Source organism: Falco rusticolus, chromosome 2, assembly GCF_015220075.1.
Source record: "Falco rusticolus isolate bFalRus1 chromosome 2, bFalRus1.pri, whole genome shotgun sequence".
Taxonomy (NCBI): domain Eukaryota; kingdom Metazoa; phylum Chordata; class Aves; order Falconiformes; family Falconidae; genus Falco; species Falco rusticolus.
In genome coordinates this window covers 44546031-44564880 of record NC_051188.1, presented here as the reverse complement: position 1 = coordinate 44564880, position 18850 = coordinate 44546031, and positions in this window count along the sequence as shown.

Here is an 18850-nt window from a genome sequence, read left to right as displayed (position 1 = left end):
AATGTTGTGGACCAAGAAAGTAGTAAGAACTGCATTTATTCAAACATCAAAGATAATTTTGTTTTACAGGTGACGTACTAGACCAGCTCCGCCTGCACAACTTGGTTTACTTAACAGCAGTTGTTTAATCTGTTGGAAAGAACAGAGTGAAAGAGAGAGCATCACAGAACTGAAAGTCTTTTAAAATTCTCAGTGCTGCTCTTCAGTCTTTGGCTTTTGTCATCTTTCATTCATTTTGTACGATAGCAACCTTGCTACGTACAATAGGGATACATCGCTAAGTACAACCAGAAAGCCAGTTAAGAGTAGTTTTTTTGAATACAAATGATCCCTAAAATAATTTACTTAGGAAATCAGACAGTGAGGATTAGCCGGTATCACCCTCTGTAAATGCCTGTGATCACGAATTTAAACAAACAGTAATCTCGTAAGAGAATTAGTATTTTGGGGTCTTTTCTGTGTTACGTAATGTAAATGACATGATACACTAAGTCACAAGCACACAGGACAGCAATGCCACTCTTCCGAGTGCCAGGAATTCACTTTAATTTATGACTGTATGTAGATAACACAATTCTTTCAAAGGTTTCACAGCACTCTTAGACTAAACTGCTTATTGCTTTTACAGCAGCACAATCACTAAAGAAATTAATCTATGCTGTTTAGCTTAAGTCTTATTTTTGCTGACTTTCAGGTTCTAAAAAATGTACTGTTTAATCTCCTATCATCTTTTATTTTTCTGTCCAGTTTCATCTCAAATAGCTTACCAAATCAAAACCTATCCCACAAATGACCTCATAGTGCAGTTCAGCTCGGATATTTTTCTCCTCCATTCTGCTTTATTTTTTGGTCTGTCATGACAAATCTTAAAGGGAGGAAAAAAAAAAAAGACCAAAGAGCCAAACCAAAACCAGAGCACACAAAACCCAGCAAATATTATATAACTGTATAAAGCCGGCGATTTAACTCTTCCCGGGAGAAAACGGTTTCTAAATACACCGATTATGGAGCTGGAAAACCTCGGCAGGGAAGTCCGGGCCCAGGGCTGTGCCCCGGGGCGCACACCGATGCCCAGGCACAGCGCCCGCCGCGCCCCGCTGCAGGGGTGACCGGGCCGCCCGCCCCTCCCGCGGCGTGCGGGGCACCCGGGGAGAGCATCGAGATGGTGCCAAAACCTCTGGAGAAGCGAGTTTTGTGCCAGTTCTCCAGCTGCGATAGCGAAGCGGCGTTTAGCAGCGTTCAGCGGGGGAAAGGGGCGGTGATGTTTTCATGGCGTTAGCCCGGACGGGGTACAGAAACGGCAACCCGCAGAGCGCGGCCTGCTGCATGGCTCGGCGCTGTGCCAAAGCCTCGGGGCAGGGGGGACGCCTCAGCCTTCCCCGGTGTCACAGCGCCCGGCGAACAGCCCGCAGATGCCGGGGCTGCAGGTTTCAGCGGGCAGCGCGGCGACCGGCACCGAGCACACAGGGTTTCACGGCGAGGAGGGGGCTGCCCCGCCGCTCCCCTTCCCCGCGGGGCCGGGCGGGCCGGGCCGGGCCGGGCCGGGCAGGGCGGCAGCCGCCCCGCAGGCCCCGCGTTGCCACAGCAACCCGCGGGCGGGCCGCCTCCGCCCCACGGCTGCACGGGGTCCCCGGGCGGGCCTGAGGGAGGGGGCGGGCTCGGGAGGGGGGGCGGCGGGTCGTTGATATGCGCGGCGCCTCGCCGCTGTGCCGGGGGTGCGAGGGCGGACAAAGGCGGGCTTCATCCGGCGGCGGGGCCGCGCACACAAGTCGCTCTTGTGCCGGGGTGCAGATGTTCGAGAGGGGCGAGGCGAGGGGTCGCGCCATCGGCGAGCGGCCGGGAGAGGAAGGCGGGGAAGCAGCCGCCCTCCCGCTTGCCGTGAGGGGGGGCGGAAGCCAGCGCGGTCCCAGCGCCGGTCGCTGAAGCTTCCCCCCGCCCCGCCAGAGCCGCCGGCTCTCACACCGCGTCGGCCCCTCCGCCGAACGAGGGGCCGGCACGCCGAGCCCCGCAGGCAGCGGCTCGGCGCCCCGGGGCTTGCGAGGCCCGGCCGGCCCACCGTGGCGGGAAGGCCGCTGGCCCCGGGAGGAGGCGGGCACGGCTCGGCGCTGCGAGGGGGCCGGGGGCCGCGCCCGCGCTGCGGGTGTCGCAGGGGTCAGGGGAGTGTGCGCTTCCCGCTGCTGGGGAGCCACTGGGAAACGGAAAGAGCTGAGAGAATTGCCTGTACTTAATTCAGAAGCAAGATGAGGTGTTTGGCGATTTTTTTATTATTATTTTTTTTCTGGTGGCCAGAAGCCAAAGTTCTCCTAGTGAACGCCTTTTGCTGAACGGGGAGAAGCTGCCTTGTTTAATTAACGTTAGTCCTTTTCCCCAAGAAGAAAAGAGGAACAATATTTCCATTATTTTAGCTCTGGAGAAGCCTCGGATCTTTCAAGAGTCATGGAAGATACACTGAGCCCTGCCCGCTTTTCTTCATCCCCTCCTCCCTTTATTACCAACCACAAACCACACATAGGGGAACCACACAAAAGGAAAAGGGAGAGTAGAAAAAACTGAGCAATTACCTGAGAAACTGGATACAGTGCTGTAGGGCACCATGGGTACACCTATACTGTGAGGAATTCAAATTGCAGAAGTAACCTCTGCAGTAACCTCTGAACCACGCCTCGCTTGGTGCACTAATCCACCCAGCACTGGGACATGCCTGTCCAGAGTTACACCGTGGAATCCCATATTCAGAAAACCACGTGACTGAGCATAAAGGCATTGAAAACTCACTCTAATATAGATTATATATAATTGTCTCCAAATGCATAAAAATAGCAGTTGTTATAAATGAGATAGTAGGTCAGCCCTTTTTCCAGATGCCTGCTTTCCTGTTCCCTGTTCCTACACTGTTTTAAAAATAATAGTTTGCTGAAAGGAAAATACACAAATCTCTGTTACACTGATGTAAACATATCAACATTCCCACCGATGTTTGGAAGCACAGCAAATGTGTTTGTACTAACTGTGATCATGAAAGCATTATGATGAATAATACATAGTCATTTAGACGGTTTAGGGTTTTTTGCTTGCTACTAAGGTATGAGTTCTGTCTTGTCTTTAAAAATATTCAGTTTTGCTGGTAGCCTTACTTTCTTGCAGGTTTGCTGTGTGACTGAGAGCCTGTTTTTAAGCAGGGGTTTTTTCATGTTTGGGGAAAAGTCTGCTGCAAGTTTTAAAAAGACGTTACTTTTTTTTAAAAAAAACAAAACCTTCATTCCATTTACACCTTTCTGTGCACAGATCCTGTGATTGTAATCTGTTGTTCTGATCGTTTGTCTTAGTTTTTACGATGAAGCTAGACACGCACTTGGAAAACATCCTAGCAATCTATTAACATAGAGATGTGATTCCAAGTAGTCGAAGCAGCACAGTGATCACAAGCAATACTTGGTGAAGGAAATCAATGTGTTCAACAGTATTGAGACCCAGACCATGTCTTAATTTCACAGTCCTTGCTTAGTGCTAGGAATTTTCAGACTGAATTATTTAATAGACTACTAGGTCTGAAGATGAAGTCAGAATTTGTAAAGGAGGATGCACTGTGCATAGCACAGCACTTTTATTTAATACTTAATTATGAAGCTGTGCACAGAGAAGCTTTTGAGATTGTTGCTATTAGAAACTGAGCCCTAGTCGCTGGGGTTATGGTCAGGCTGCCATCTCCACCCCCGCCTTCCTCCCCTGCCCTCCTCCTGCTCCGCTGACTGACCTTGCCACGCTTGGCTGAGCTGAACCTTGAGGTGCTTCGGTGTTTTACATTGCTGGGCTGTAATGTTTAAGGTGCCAGCGTGTAAGGGGTGGTGCCATCCGCAGGGACAAGAGTATTTTCCTTTGCTGAAAACCTGCCAGATGTCATTTAATATCATTGAGTATCGTGTAACAAATACAAAAGCTACATGACAGTGGGAACGTCTCTTTTCCTACTGATCTAGGCTGGAACACAGCAAAGTTTCCATTTACTTCTAGCTAGTGTGAAAAGAAGGCTCTATTGACCTATTTTGACACTCGGCCAGGGAGGTGACTACATCAGTCAGAAGCTGACGATTTTTGTTTCCAAACTCACCCACCAGAATTTTAATACTATGCTTTGTTTGAACTGAGAGTCTGTCATTTCAGTGCTTTTACTCACCATTGATCTCAGCACTATGTATTTTATATGGTATTTTGGAGATACACTGTTAGCCATCATTATAATATTCTCTGTAAAATTAGTGTGTGTGTGTGTGTAAGCCTGAAGAAAATTTTTGGGGATTTTTTCACATTACGCAGTGGTACTGAATGAACGTTTGTGCAAAGATACAACAGGTTTGCTCATTTGTATCCTCTTCTTCCCAGGGAGACTGATCCTTCACTGCACAAGGATCTGAGTCCTGCAGTTGATTTTTGTGAGACCAGGAGCAGACCTTGAGGTGTCCTAATTCTACCTGTCACTAAGCATCTCCCAAGTTGGGAGCCAAGGGCACGCAGGACACAGCAGGATCAGATCCTGAATTAGTTCCCCTGGGCGTAATTGATCCTCAGAATGATTTCCACAGGCACACCTTCCAAAGGTGCCGAGGGCTCATACATGGCAGCACAATACCAGCTTTGCAGACCAGCCAAGGAGTGGTCACTCTAAGCAACAAAGTATAGGAAAACGTTTTGTAGAGAACAATGCATTAGCAGGACACTGGAGCCTTTAATGTGGGTTGCCAATAGGTCGAACTGGATCATTGCTGGCACGCTTAGGGACTGCATGAGTTTTCTATGCATCATTTCTGCCAAACAGGATTCTTTCAGGTGGACCTAGCAGCATTTTTGCTATTGTTGTGAAAAAAGAAATTTGAGCCAGGTTGTTGACTATACTGACAGCAGGGGAGTTTTTTTCCCAAAAGGTATAAACATCAGTTAGGCACTGAAGCTCCACATGCTATCAATCATTCAAAAATCTCCCTCTGTATGATGCTGTCTGGCCTCAGGGCTAGAGCAGCATCTGGGCACCGCCTTGCACTTTGGTGGCACTGTGGTCCCTTAGCCCGGAAACCTCCACTGAGATTCTCTTGTGGAGGGAGGGAGCTCTTTAAACCTTCTATTCATTACCTTTTTTGAGAACCATACCACATTCGCTTTGAATATGTAACCAAGTATTGGATTAGAGGATGGGCATAAACTTTGTGCATGGAGTGTTTTTCAAACATAAGTGAGTATCTCAACTGAAATGGGCAGCAGATCCTATAGTCTTTACTTTTACTACCTAGAGGAACACTGTTTGTGGCTGATGCAAACACGTATTAAGCGAAGTATGAAAAATTTAATTTATTTTTAAGTTGGATCAGTTTCTGAGCAGTATGAGATGACAGTAATTATTTTTAACATTACATAAACCCCTGTATTTTAAATGTAGGAGTTCAAATATGTTTGACATTTGTGCAAGTCAGAGGAAATACTGCTGCTTGATTGACAAAACTACCATTTTACAAAATAATCTTCAAGCACAGTGTCTAAAAAATGCTACGATTATCTGAAATAAATCTAAGCAGAGGGATATAAAGTTAAAGACTGAAAAGAACTTTCATGGAGATGTGGTGAACAGATCCACTGATGTCACTTCTGTTGAGATAAAAGATGGTAAAAAGAATAAGAAAATGCTTACAATTTCAGATATCCCTTTTTCAGTGGCAAACGCACAATCTGTATATGGCTTTTTGCTTTCATGGTCTGAACTGGTATTTTTTCAAAAGAACATCTTTCCACTACAGACACTATGTTTACAATAAATTTCTTCCACACATTAACTATAGCTGTTTTCAGTGTGATTTTAAACAAGTAAAACTTTTCCAGTGCTTTAATGTTTCGACAGACTGTGAAGGCTCATGGTTATATCCCTCCCTTTATCTGAAGAAACCAGTAGCAGAGAAGCTGAAGTGCAAGCAAGACACTCTAAATTTATGCCTGTCTTCTATATAAGCTTTGTCCTTGGCTATTTAGCATACAGTGACCAGTATGTTGGAGAGATCTCAGATATGGTATGGAAATCAACAATATTATAAGAGTTGTAGTTCATGACTTTAGAAACACTTGGAATCCAATCTGTTAATTTTTTCAAAGAGGTGGCAAGTGTGTTCTTATAACTTTGGATTACCCTGCAGTACTTATTAAGTGTAACCCTTTAACATGACAGTTGAGCTTTCTAAGCTCCTAGGACGTCATTGCTTGTTTAATTCGTATAATAATCATTAACATACCTCATTTCAAGAGTAAAAACCTGTCCAGTGGAGAGAAATTAAAATGTGTGTTTTTCTGGAAGCCCTATCTTTAGGGCACTCGGAATCCTGGCAGTTGGCACCTTCTTCCCTTTGTCATGACACCAGGCCTTCTCATAAAATCAAACTCCCAGTTCATCTTAAGAGCTTTGTCTGGCTGTTCACAGAGGCAAATGAACATTGTGCTGTGTCTTCAGGCTCAAATTCAATCTACATTTGAAGAAGCAGAGGGCAAAAGAAAGATTTGCTTCCTCTCTCCAAAGAACATGCAAAATTGCTTGTTCAGTGCTAGCTTGTTGGGGTACCTATTTAGATGTTTAATGCAGAATTTCTCTTCCCTAGCTTACATATTCTCCAAACAGGATTTCTTGCTTTAAACCCTCTTAAAAGCCTTTCCAGAGCAGTTTACTTCTGTATCATGACACAAGTGGAGGTAAGGAAAGACAGTGACCATACTTCTCCCTATGAGCCAGCTACAAAAGGAGAGCTCCATCATCACTATTTTGTAGCATATATTGGCATGTTCTCAATATTCATGATAATATTCTTTTCCAGAGCTCTAGCTGGAGTGATTAAAATCCCATCATAGTTTTGTGTCTCTCAGATACAACTAAACCTTCAGAAATCTGATTATAACAGTAACCGGGAAGTAACGTAGGTTGCAAAGGTTAATTTGGATGAAAAAAAACTTGCCTTGAATCCATGGTGCAGAGCAATATTTTCTAATCTGTGAGACTCGCATACAGTGGGCATGTGGTGGGAGGAAGGAAACTAAGAAAGGATGTCTTTCAAGCTGACAGATGTGATCATGAGAAACCTTCACCTCCAAGTTTGGGGTTTGTTTAAAGTAAGTATCTGCCTGGCAAGGCAGGCTTCACAAATGAAGAAGTCATTTTCAGACACTATACTAATGTCCTTTTCTGCCACTAATGAATCTGTATCTCTAATACACACACACACTGCTCAGATTCTCCTTTACAATATTCAAGACTAGAGGAAGCCTGCTGAAATGAGTGAAATTATTAGGATTTCTCTGGAATACATAAGAACATAATTTGACCAGCTTAATTACCTGCACCTCCATCAGTTCATGTATGCACTACGTATTTCTGTCTTTGGAGTAAAGAACCGCTGTAATAGCCTCACACCTTTTGTTACCGATGTTGTGAAAGTGCTTGTGAGACATGCTGGTAATTTCTCCATACAGTTCACATTATAGGAGCTTGTCTTTGATTCTGTGAGAAGGATGCACTGAAAGCCTGCAATAAATTATTAACCATGTCAGTGAGCCAAGTTTTGGATAGCTTAATTTATGTCGAGTACATCTCTATCCAGAGGTGGCATCGTTGAAATAAATGGGGCTTGCTCTTCTGTAAGGAGACACAGAGCTTTGAGTAAAACTATCAGAAGCAGTTCCAGACTGTGTGATTTTTGGAGAGAGGTACTATAGAAAGCACGTGATATATTAATGACACAAGATGAGCCAGTTGGGAGTCAGGCTGATTGTTTTTGTTGTAGTTAATTTTAGTAGGAAGCAGTATTGAATATTAGCTTACACGTTTACATAATCAGCTATATAAACAAACATACATAAAACAAACCTTACAAAATAATTAAAAAAAATATCTCAAAACTGAGATTAAGCTAAGTGAAAGCTGCAGCTTTTGTAAAGTATTGCAAGGTAACATTTGGGCCAGCGACCCACAACTGTGAGAGCTAGCCAGGCTCTTCCTAGACATTAGTCATGTATCTTCCAGACAAGAATGCAAAGGTATTGCTGCTCCTCTTTACAGAATTGAAGATCTCAGAATTGTCTTTCCCAACACCTTTTACTTTTGGGAGGGAGGGGAGCGATTTGGCTGAATTAAAATGGACATGCCCCTCTGACACCCTTCTTGCCAAGACAATTTCTGAAACGCCAAGACGAGAAATTAAAGTGGGGTTCAGCAGATTAACGGGTGTACTATTTTATGAACACCCACAACAGACGAGAAAAACATGATTCAGTTATTTTTTGTGATTTAAGTTAGCTGCCAGATTGTACTTGCCAGTCTACACTCATTCCTAATGTCAGCCTGATCTTCATGTTGTGTTTTTGTCATGAGTTCTTGTTGGCAACATAAACCACCTGCACAGTAAAACCCTGTTGTTACCCACAATCACAAAGGGTGATTTTACAGTACATACAGTAGATTGAATGTCATTTGGTACCAGAATGGGTGTTTGTGAAAGACCTTTGTATTTTACAGTTGCTTGTAGTAACTGTCGTGTACTGGATCATGAAATTTTGCAAAAGTTTATTTCAGAAATAATATTACTGTGGATTCCAGTGGAGAAGGCACTTGCTAGCTATTGTGATAATCAACCATGAGAATAAGTTCTGTTATTGTAACGGATAACAATGGACCTAAAATTGTACTTCCCTTTACATACAAACCTTTCTTTGTTTTAAAGGGCTTGCGTCCATGCACATATAGGTGTGCCCTGTGTTGGCTTGGAGGAGTTATAAGTTGTAGGGTCAGTATCCTGACTTCCAAAATACCGGAACCACCCGAACTTTAAATGGAAATAGTGAGGACTGTGGGCAGCCGGCACCATCAAAAATCAAGTCCTGAATGCTCAAGGAAAGGGATGGGGAAAGCCATGAATTCAGCCAGGCTGCCAGAAGGTGAGAACAAGACCAGCAGGTTTATAGGAATGCCTAGGAGCAGCTGTTCTCAACAGCAACCTACAGAGAGTTAGAAGCATTTGCCACCCTTGATAAGCTGAGGGTAGATTTCATGGGGTTAGTGAAATAATCTTAGGAGAAAGCAGCTGGCTTGCCTGTTGAAGCAGACAGCAAACAGAAGTAAAGGCCAAGGAGCTGGGCAGGTAATTGGAGACTGAGCAGGTGTTGTAAGAGTTAAAGAAAACAGCCCACATAAGCAACTACAAACAGTGAAGGAGTAGAGACTAAAACAGACAGATAACAAGAAACACCAGCTTTGCCAAATTTTTACTGCCTTATCTACCAAGGAGATCTCTGAGACAGAAGAAAAAAACAAATACACATAGATTCGGAGCAGAAAGGAAAAAACAGAAATTAATATTTCACCCATAAAATCTTGACTGACCCCTGAGAGAGAAAAAGTTGTGTTGTACTGAGGTCTGTGGCACTTACCTGAAAGAAAAATACTGTCTGAAATGGTAATATTATTGTTTAACATTCTGGAGAATATATAAAAAAGTGAAAATAAATTTTAAAACATCGTATTTTTTTTCTCCTGCAATAAAAGATAGCACAACATAGCAATACATATATTGTCTTATGATGTTGTACCTGTACATATAAATACTACTGAGCTTCAGAAGAGAAACTTAGATCCATATTCGTTATTGCTAGTAAAAGCTTTTTTTGCCTTTAGATTTTAAATCTCTCTGCCATGATCTATCTGCAGACTTAAATTCCTGCATCATCTTCAATGGCTCCAGTTACGCTGCTATAGCGGTGTGTGTGATATCAAACTAACTCTCTCCTTCGGGGCTTTGGATGGCCCCCAGCTCAGTACAAACCTCCTCTTCATAGAGGTGTTCCCCCTCTCATGGGATGTTTTCCAGCAAGCCTCTCTGTAGCTGCTTCTTAGGGAGCCTCAAACACTTACCGCTCTACAGTGAGCATTTTATTAGTTATTGTCTTCCAGCTGTAGGGATCTTTTCCTTCCTCACAGGCCCATCTCCACAGCTGTTATTTCAGCTGCCTTATCTAGAAGTGAGGAGCACCAAACTGCAGATAAGACCTATGTTCATACCTTGAGATTAGAAACTGGTCCCACATATATAACATAACCACACACTTAAATTTAGATGTCATAATCTGGAGGTCAGTCCCACCAGTGCTAATCTCACAGTTACTCCGTAGCCTCTGTTTTCCATCTCATTTGGTGCCTGCCAGCATCAATCAATGGTGAAGCGCTGATAATGCTGACAGCTTCTCACTGAAGTGCTCTGGCATGTGATTCCATGCTAATGGTCTACCATTTCCCCCCAGTACCACAAAAGCTCAGACATCTGGTCCTACGCCTGCTGAACTCTACTGGACCTGCACAGGCCATGTTGTAGTAGATATCCCTCCAGGTAACTTGATCAAGAAGAGAAGGTAGATGAATCCTTCTTTAGGCAGCCCAAGAAACCTCAAAATCACAGACCCTGCTGATCATAGATAGCTGACCACCCCAGTATCCGCTGCAAGGGCAATATGGCACAAACAATCCGTGAGGTTTCTGGACTGTATTGAAAACTATTTCTTGATGCAGGTGTTCAGTGAACCAATGAGGAGATGTTGGACCTGCTACTCAAAAACCAAGGAAGAACTGATTGAAGATCCGAAGGTCGAGGGCAGCCTTGGCTGCAGCAACTGTGAGACTGTGGGGTTTAAGATCCTGAGAGAAGTGAGCCAGATAAGCAACAGAATTACAGCCCTGGACTTCAGAAGAGCAGATCTAGGTCTGTTCAGGGAGGCTTTCATGGGAAACTATGCTGCAGGGCAAAAGGCCCCAGGAGACCTGGCTGATCTTCAAGGACAGACTCCTCAGAACACAAGAACAGCGCACAATGTTCAGAAAGTTGAGCAAGCATGGCAGAAGGCCAGTATGGACGGACATGGAGCTCCTGCCTGAGCTCAGACACAAGAAGTACACAGAAGGTGGAAGCAGGGACAGACTGCTTGGGAGGAATGAACAGATGCTGTTCAAGCATGGAGAAATACAGACAGGAAAGCCAAAGTGCAACTCGAGTTGAAACTAGCAAGGGAGGCAAAGGGCAACAAGAAAAAGGTTTCTGTAAGTACACCAGTAGCAGAAAGAAGACTAATGAGAATGCAGGCTCATTGCTCAGTGGGGCAGGGACTCTTGTGACAGGGGACATGGAAGAGGCTTAGGCATTCAATGCATTTTCTTCCTCAGTTTTCTTTGGTAAGGTCTGCCCTTTGGCCTCCCAGGTCCCTGAGCCTCCTAGCAGTCTGCAGGTGTGAAGCAGTACCCACAGCAGGAGAAAACAGAATTGGGGAGCACTTTACTCAGACATTTATGTGGGACCAGATGGGATGCACCCACGGGTGCTGGAGGAGCTATCTAATGTCACTGAAATGCTGCTAACACTTGTGAAAGGTCATGGCAGTTTCAAAGCAGGGAGGTTTCTGGCAATTACAAAAAGGCAAACATAGCACCCACCTTCAGGAAGGGCAAGAAGGAGCATCTATGTAACTTACAGACTGGTTAGCTTCATCTCAGGCCCTGAGACAGTTATGGAGCAAATCTTCCTGGAAGCCATTTCTAATCACATGAAGGACAAGAAGGTGATTGCGTGCAGCCAGCATGGGTTTATCAAGGGCAAACCATGCCTGACCAACCTCATTTCTTTTTTGTGATGATGTTGTGCACTAGAGGAGGGCAGCGTGTGTTGTATACCTTGACTTTAGCAAGCCTTTGGCACAATCTCCTACAGTCTTCTTATCACCAGACTGGTGAGATATGGACTAGATAAAGGGATGATAAGGTGAGTGGAAAATTGGCTGTACTGCTGGGCTCAACAGGCTGTGATCAGTGACACAAAGTAACTTGCATGGTGGCCAGTAACTAGTGGTGTCCCTCAGGGATCAGTACCAGGACCAGCAGTGTTTTAATTTCTTCATTGATGATGTGGCTGGTGGGATGGACTGCATTCCCAGAAAGTGTGCATATGACACCAAACTGGGGGGAGCAGTCAATACACTGCAGGGCAGGGCTGCTATTCAGAGGGACTTTGACAAGCTGGAGAAATGGGCCGACAGAAATGTCACGAAATTTAACAAAGGCAAATACAAAGTCTTGCATGTGGGATGGGATAAACTCATGCAACGATACAGGCATCCTCCTGTGATCCTGGTGGTTCTGGAGGGCAAGAAATGGAACATCAGCGAGCAATGCGACCTTGTGGCTGGGAAAGCCAACAGTGTCCTGGGCTGTATTAGCAAGACTGTAGCCAGCAGGTCCAGGGAAGTGATATTCCTTCTCTATGTGGCACTTGTGAGACTGCATCTGGAATAGTTTGGGGTCTACAATACGTGATAGACATGGACATACTGAACTAAGTCCTGAGGAGACCAGTAAGCTGCTCTGGAGCTGAAGCACGTGATCTGTGAGGAAAGGCTGCAAGTGCTAAACCTGTTTAGCCTGCAAAAGAAGTCTAAGGGAAAATCTGCAACTAAAAGTTGTGTCTGCAACTGCCTGATCAGAGGACATAAAGATGACAGAGCCAGGCTCTTCCTGGAGGTGCACAGTGACTGGATGAGAGGCAGTGGCTGCAAGAGGGAACACAGGAGATTTCAATTAAAGGCATTGTTGTTGTTTTTGTTTTTTTTTTTTTACTGTGAGATTGGTCCACTACTGCAAGAGACCCAGAGACACACTGTGGGACATACACTCCATCTCTGGAGATGTTCAAGAGTCAACTGGGCACAGATCTGAGCAACCTGATCTGATTAGCCTTGCCCTGAGCAGGGGAGGTGGATGGGACATCTCCCAGAGGTGCCTTCCATCCTACCTGATTCTGCAAATCCATGACTCTGCATCACTTGGTATAGTGTTCCTTCTGTAGCAAGCATAATGTGAGGAAGGAATAGGTTGTAAAAACTTTATTTCAAAATTCTCAAGTGTACATAAAGGTACATTTACAACAGCAAAACCTAGAAGTCAGGAGAGTTAGCTACACAAGGTCACAAACCATAGTACTCTAGAAACAGATCACAGGTAGCAGTAGAGGGGATTCCCACCATGTCATGTAAATCTAGCATTGTCCTGCAGTTTTTAGCATTGTGTCCATTGCTGGAATTGTTCCAGCAAACACCTGTGACAAATTACAGTTCCTATTTTTATCTGGTTAGCTGGAGGCTCAGAATCCAGTTTCAGCCTCTGAAAATGATTGATACTGAGCCAAAGAACAGAGATAGCCAACCTGTATATGGCAAATACACTTATTAATAAATGGAACATGCAACTGAACTAAAATAATAACCATAAAAATATGCCTGGTCAGTCAAGTAATGCAGTTTTTTGTGCCATCAGCAACATGTTAGCCAAAGTATTTAGAGGCAAAACAAAAAAGTGAAACATCACAAAACTGGGACATTCCTCACATGAGTATAACCCATTTGAAAAAGAAATATCAACAGTAAAATACTGGGAAAGGCTCAAAAATCATAACTGTACACAGTGTAGATGATGCATGCTAATTCAATCCTCTGTGAACTGGCATTTCTAGTGAGGCTGTTCCAAAATGTTATTAAGGGCACTGCAGCATATTGCAGGATGTGTTGGCAATGCCAAAAACAGAGGGAAATCAGGAATACAGAAAAAACACAAGACAGCTGCCAAACATTGATTTTCTTTAAAGGTGGGAAGCAGAGATACTGAGGCTTTTTAAGAGTGAGGAAGAAGTGTCGGAGTGTGTTTTTGCATCTCCGTTCTCAAGAGCTGAGGAGGCTAAATGTAGTGGTTGAAATGGGTTTAATGTATCCACGCTCTGTGCATAATTACACTTGGGGAAACACATTTGACAAGAAACCAATAGTAATTTATCAGTGCCTGTCTAGGAGCAGCTCATTTGTTACTGTGCAGCAACTCGTGAGCCCTTGGATCTCCACAGTGACTGTCAACAGAGCTTATACTTCTGTCCTCCAAAAGCATAAGTACCTGCCACCTGAAATTTAAAAAAAAGTCCCATGAGCTGCAACATGTCAAAAGTAACTTAGAGAAGTGGTAAGTCAAATCCTAGTTTCACTTTTACTGTTGCAACATAATAGTTTTCAGAAAGTTTGTCAATGAATGCAAGGACTATAAAGTGAAAAATGTGGGAACTGTATTTTGCCAGGTCCTTACGCATGATCCAGTTGGTTCACTGGTCACAGAAACCATACAGAGGATTGTGGCAAGTGCTGAAGGGTTAAAATTCAAATGCTGAATGAAGCAAAACTGTCAGGTTATTTGGTGCTGAGTAACCACTGAATCACACATGGTATCAGCCATAAAATTAACTAAAAAATTCCTGTAGGGAGAAATGGACCAGCCAGCAGAAAGTCCCACTAGAGTTAAAGCTCTGTGAATGTGGAAGAAAACTAGGAAAGATTTAAGTAGCTCTTCTCCATTGATAAGTAGTGCCTGGAAGAAAGAAAGAGTCAGAAATTAACTTTACTTCTGACAGGAGCTGGCTCAGAATCATTTAAGTTTTTAATTCTTTTCAGTTAATGTTAGTAGAGGAGGCTGACCATGAAAGTACTGCAGAAATTTGAGGAAAATATTACTCCATATAAAAATGAAAAATATGAGTTATACGTTTTTAAACCGAGACTAAAATCGAAAAATGAAAGTATAAGCACTTGTAACAGATTTAAGGGCTTTCATTCAGCTTCGCTTAGCAAACAGTTCAGGTGCTTTAAGACGTTATTGCTTCCCAGCTGTTTGTTACGGTCTCTTTGTAACAGGTTATCACCCTTCAGCAGAATTGACAGGAAGAAATGTATGCCCGTGCACAATCTACTTCAGTACAAGAATTGTATCTTATTCAAGCCCACCTTTGTTGGTGATTTAAGACTGGCTGTCAGCCTTTGTGTTAGCACAGCAGAGGCACAAAAGCACGTTGCCTTGTGCCAGCCCCACACTGGTGATGGTAACAGAGGCACGAAAAGACTTTTCAGCCACTGCAGCAAGATTTGCTGGATTTCATCTGTCAAAGTCTTAAGCCCACCAAGACACTCTTGCACTTTTAGAGGCTGGCATTTTTTTTTTTTTTTTTCATTTGGGCAGAGAAGTCAAGGAGCTGAGTTACAGGGCCAAGTGGCCAAGTGAAAGGATAACTGTTACACGAGCAACATGTAATTAAGATCTAGGACATAACACTCTTACAGAGACTACGTTGGAAAGAAAGGGACAAAACCATTAGAGTAGGTCTTCCAAGGACTTTGGAAGATCTCAGTGCGTTTCAGAACATAGATGAGAAAACCATGTTGCCTTTCTTTTGCCACTCTCCTGCGCCCTTCTGGTCAAACTCCTAGGAGAACAACCTTCACCCAAAAATAGAAACTGCTTTGGAACAGGACAGTTACTGCTTTGCTGGAGGAAAGTAAGTGAAACAGTGGGTAGCATGGGTGCAACTTCCTCATCAGAGCAGGAAGCACAGTGGAACACTGGGTGGCATCTTCCACTTCAGTATCAGTCCAAAACCTGTAAAATGGGAATGTTTTCCACCACATTTCTGCAGACAAGAGTTGGAAATATTTTTCTGCACTTGATGCAAAAGGAAAATAAAGTAGCTTTTTGACCATTCTCTTCCCTATTGGGAAACATTGTTTTTGAAGATCACCAAGTTGTTTTTAACAGATGTTTCACATGAAAATACACCTTTCTGACAGTCTAGAGGTTGTTCAGTTATACATAGATTAAATTTTGATGTGAAAAAACCCAGTAGGTTGACAAGTGACTCCTGGCAGCTTTGAAAAGAGTTAGAGCTTCTGAAATACAGCAAAAAGAAACAAAGATGTAATTTCATATGGTGGAAATAGCATGCATCATTCAGAAGCTAACCCAACAGTACATACAGGGAAATGAAAGTATAGCTGAAGGCCATCACCTACTTGCCTTAACGAGATGGAAGATACTTTCTTTTTTATTTTCATGTCTCTTACAACTGTTTTGTCAAAACTAGAGATCACTGCCTTGGAGAGCTAACTAATCAGAATAGTGACGAGAGCAAATGGAGAGGGACTCTTTGGCTTTAGCAGTTAGGTGTAGAAAGTTTTTGTCTTAGTGAGAATGTTATTTATGATGTGTGGATGGAAGCTAACCATAAACCAGTTCTTGCCGTTGTCAAAAGCACTTCACAAACACCCTTTCTACACCTGGGAAAACAGATACTTCCTTTTTCCAGCTATACATATATGTTTTCAGATTGAGTTCACATCTGGAGAAAAATGCATTGGTTGGTACATTTGCAATAGCAGTGTTCTGCAATTGACAGCTTAATCTGCCCCCAAAAATACTTTCAACATTTCTGAAATGCATTTACGCATTGCCAGATATTTAGTTCTGTGAGCTGCTGCTGCATCTATAAGACACAGGAGAGTAGTGTGAGAGAACAAACTGCAGAGGTTTTCAGAACAGGTATCCAGCCCTGATTCAAAAGGTCAGACATCCCTGGCATGGAGGTTTCACAGAAGTGCAACAGAGCAAAGTCTTAAGGCAGACTATCTGTTGACCTGACAAAGAAAAAATATCAAACTCTCTGATCTCAGATGCAATTTGGATTACTGCTGGGGATGAGATACTAACACAACTGTTATATTATGATATCTAAAATAAAAATATAAAATAATAATGATATAAAAATAGTGTATTCCCAGCTGTTGCTATTGATTTATAGATGAACCTCACAATACCAGATGAGATTTTTTCTAAATATGTTAAAATAATGTTTCCAAGATGTTGCACAAAAACTGTTTCAAAAGCTACAAAAAGGGAACTTAGATATTGGAAATATAAGAAATGAAAAGGAAGTATTTTTAAGTTTGTTGTGTATGCCAAAAATACAGGCCAAGTCAAATGAAAGAGCTTGTATTGGCACCACAGAAATTGTTGGACCACTGGAGCAGGGTAGGCATAGGCTTGTTTATACTGCCCGAAGAAGACTAATATTTATCTTAGCTTGCTATTTTCACTTCCTTATGATATCTTTAGGAGAAAATATTGCAACGAAGTGGGCAATTAGCCATAAAGAATTATTTTCTGGTGTGGAAAGAATGAAACACAAGCCACAAAAATTGGTAGAGAACTTAGAGAATTTTGTGGGGAGTGGAGTCATGTAACTGCTAATCCTTGTTATCTCAAATCTGAAGTGTTGTTAGAAAACAATATCAAAATAATAAAGCACTGTAAAATAACCTGCAGAACCAGCCTGATCTCTATTTAGATTAAATTACAGAAGGGCAATGATTAAATTTAGGTTGTCATCCATTGGCATTTTACTTGACAGGATGCTGAAAACTACTAAACCCCAACGTCTGCTGTACAAAGAAAGGAGTACAGCAGGATAAAAAGCCTGATATGATCTCATGACCCAAGAGCTGCCATCACTTCATAAACTGATGCTATGCATCAGGGAATAATGGTCTCAAAAGACAATGTCATTCTTGTATGAGAACATCATTCTTCATATATACTGTGAAAGGATGGGTGACCCTTTTTCACAAATGGTTGTAAGAGGTACAGATTAGCAATCTTGCCAGAAAAAGACATCATGCCGAGGACATCTTTCCTGAGAAGGTCTCTGGCATAAACCAAAACAAATGTTAATTGCTGAGCCTTATGAGGCTGCCATCCAGACCCCAAAGGGCCTTACTGGCCTTGACCAGCCTTGCCTGGGACCTCCCCTCACACCCTGCCCATGGCCCAGGGGCCCCAACTCAGCTCAGCCCCAGGCACCCTGCCCTGCCCTGAGAAACGGTGGAGGTGTCCCTCTGCCCAAATTATTGCTTGGGCATCGTGGATTGACCTCACACCTGGCTGGTGGCCTCATATATGCCTGATGGTCATTGGACTGTCATCTCAACCTGACACTGCCAACTAACACTAAGAAAGTCCTCAGCTGTCTGGTTCTTTTCTCCACTGGAGACTTGGTGTACGTGACAAATATATTTGAGTATTTTATGTTTCAAGGCCTCACTCTCATTTCAGTTTCTTTGAGTGGTCTGACTTCAAAAGTTCCTATGAATTAATCCATTTCAGCATCCAGCTGAGATGCTCTAACTGTGCTTCTGTAAGAAGTGTCTGAGTTCCAATATGATACCCTGCTCCTAAAGCTTTTCTTTTGCAGTTGAAAGAACCATGTCCTTCTCACTATAGTCAGCTACCTCATGCATGAAAATCATCAGTCGTCATAACAGAAGGGAGCCTTTTGTGAAGACCCCAAAAGTGATGAAATTTCAATCCTACCACTTTCAATTCTGACCATCTCTGACACTCCAGTGGAACAGAAAACCCTGCCCTTTTGAAACCAGTGAAAAGAGACCTTTTGAGCCTCCACAATGTCACACCTTTATTTGTGAGATCAAAGAGCCCATTATTACTGAATTCCTGTTCTCTGGGTAGGTACTTAAGTAATTTTTCACCTCTCTTCAATGTCTTAAATACTTTATTCCATGAATTCCATGAGGAAGAGTTTCCATTTTAATCATCCTTGAGAACCTTATTTGAAATGTCTTTGATTTTTCAAGATCCTTATTAAATTGTAGACACCAGAGCTGGTCTTATTATTCCAGTGGGATGACACACAGCAGTTTGTAACCTTCCTACACTTTCTGAGTATAAATTCCTGGGTTACATGTAAGCATTGCGTTACCATGGAAGAGCCTTTTTGCTGGTTTTATTTCTCACAAGCTTCTTCAGATTAATTTCTTTCGCCGTTATTTCTTGATGAATGAGTTCTCCTGGCACCATGTTGAAATACATGTAGTTTTATTAAACTGCTTACCAAGCTGTACAAAGTTCTCCATGATACTG